Here is a 2,393-nt window from a genome sequence, read left to right on the forward strand (position 1 = left end):
CCATCAAACAAGATGTTCTTTGGTCCTCATACTTAAAAATGGGAATTACCTCAAGAAGGAAAAGAATAATAAATTGCAAATTATAAAGATGATAAATTACTACTTCGAAATAATACAGATGAATTTCTCGATTTGTAACAAACTGCAAAGACTAAAAACGTAATTTACTCTTAAAGAAATGCTTGAAGGTGTATGTGCCAACTGACAAATCATATTATATTTTTATAACGTCTTACTAATGACTTTGATTTTTATGATTAAATTAATTAATTTATTGAAACTAAAAATAAATATCTTGAAAATTCACAATAATTATGGCCTGAAAACACCTTATAAAAGCACAAAAACCAAAACTTAAAGTAGCACCTTTGCTATAAAAGTCTTTCATTTTCCAATCTCATCATCGAACAAAAATGGATCAAATTAAGCACAATTACATCCAAGGCGATGGGTTAAAGCTCCACGTAGCCGAACTTGGGTTGGAATCATCACCTGTGGTGCTTTTCCTTCACGGATTTCCCGAGATATGGTATTCATGGCGCCATCAGATGATTGCCGTAGCAAACGCTGGTTTCAGAGCCATTGCACTAGAGTTCAGAGGTTACGGACTATCTGACATTCCTGCGGAACCCCAAAATACATCATTTGCTGATTTTGTCAAAGATATTGCCACCATCCTAGCTTCTCTCGCTATATCTAAGGTAAATAATTGTGTTTTGGGTAACTAAAAATATGTGTATTAGTTATGGATACCAACCAATTTACCCTTGTTTGTATTGATTCTTAGGTGTTCGTGATTGGTAAAGATTTTGGAACAATGGTTGGATACTTTTTTTCCTTCTTTTATCCAGAGAAAGTTGCAGGAATCATAACAATTGGTGTGCCATATGTACCCCCTCATGGTATGCAGGGACTCCAAAACCTCCCTGAGGGTTTCTACATGCGAAGATGGCAGGTACACACTCTTTTTCAAAGCCTCTCTGCTTCTTTGAATCTCGAATGTAAATTTAATCAATATAACATAAATCTCTATTAGGAACCTGGAAGAGCTGAAGCTGACTTTAGCCGATTTGATGCTAAAACAATAGTGAGGAAAATCTACATTTTGTTTTGTAGTAGTGAGATACCTACAGCTGGTGAAAACCAGGAGGTATTAGATATGGTGGAAGCATCGGCTCCTCTACCCTCTTGGTTCACGGAGGAGGATCTTGAGATCTATGGTGCTTTGTATGAGAAGTCTGGATTTGTAACAGCACTCAAAGTTCCATACAGGTAATTTAGCAAATGTATTATGTTGACATGTAAATTAAACCTTCACATAGATCTCCTAACTAAATTGTTCTAAGATATCACTTGTATATCATTTTCAGTTATGTGATAATCATTCGAGATAAGTGGTAAAACGAAAAGCTACTTTCAACATGAAACATCACAAGTAATTTCGTAAGAGCATAAATATGAAACAATAATTGAAATATCAACTAAAATGCTCTCTACAAACAAAAATGTGCATTTCACTACTTTTTATGTGAAACAGTGATAAATTCACATAATGTCGAAATAATGACCAAAATTTCATTTTATAGAAATTTGGATTATTCAGTATTTCTACAAGTTTAAAGTCTTGAATTACACTAACCATGTCCCCAAATAATTCATTTCATGTTGGCCTTTTTTAGTTAGTTTTTTTAGTAATTTAAAATAACCCGATTGTAAAGTGAGGTTCTTGTAACTCTTTTGGTCTTTTTGCACCACTGTTTTTATGTGATCCTCAATTGCATTATATATTCATTGTAGGTCATTACTAGACAAAATTGAACATCCAGACAAAGATGTGGATAATCTGAAAGTTGAAGCTCCAGCACTGTCAATCACAAGCAAAAAAGATTTCTCTTTCGACATCCCGGGAATGGAGGAATACTTAAAGAGTGAGGTCAAGAATTATATACCGAACCTGGAAATCATATACTTACTCGAAGGTTCTCATTTTCTTCAAGAACAATTTCCCGACAAAGTAAATCAGCTTTTGCTCAATTTTCTCAATTATAACAGATATCAGTAATGTCTACAAACTTCCCAGATAATTAAAATATGTCATATATACCTACAATAAATACTTTCAACCATAATTTGTTCTCTTGGATTTGGTTACTTGTGCTCAAGAGATCATCATGTGAATACTTTCAATGTTGTAATAAATGTCATCAAACTTTCAACTTCATATGTAATATGACATGTTATGTTTATTTAATTTAAATTTGAAGATATTTTATAATTCTCCTTTTTTTCTATTTTATAAAATTTTTAAAATAGCATAGTTGTTGAAGATGCTTTTACAATATCTTCAACAATCCCTCTAAAATTGAGACAAAGAGATTTTAGTAGATTATTTT

General features: G+C 32.6%; 1 pseudogene; it reads left to right on the top strand.

Moving 5' to 3' along the window:
• Positions 1-413: 413 nt before the first annotated feature.
• LOC112527030 lies at positions 414-2,110 on the top strand (annotated as a pseudogene).
• The last annotated feature ends 283 nt before the right edge of the window (positions 2,111-2,393 follow it).

The sequence above is a fragment of the Cynara cardunculus genome (assembly GCF_001531365.2).
Source record: "Cynara cardunculus var. scolymus isolate 2C chromosome LG 14, CcrdV1, whole genome shotgun sequence".
Lineage (NCBI taxonomy): Eukaryota > Viridiplantae > Streptophyta > Magnoliopsida > Asterales > Asteraceae > Cynara > Cynara cardunculus.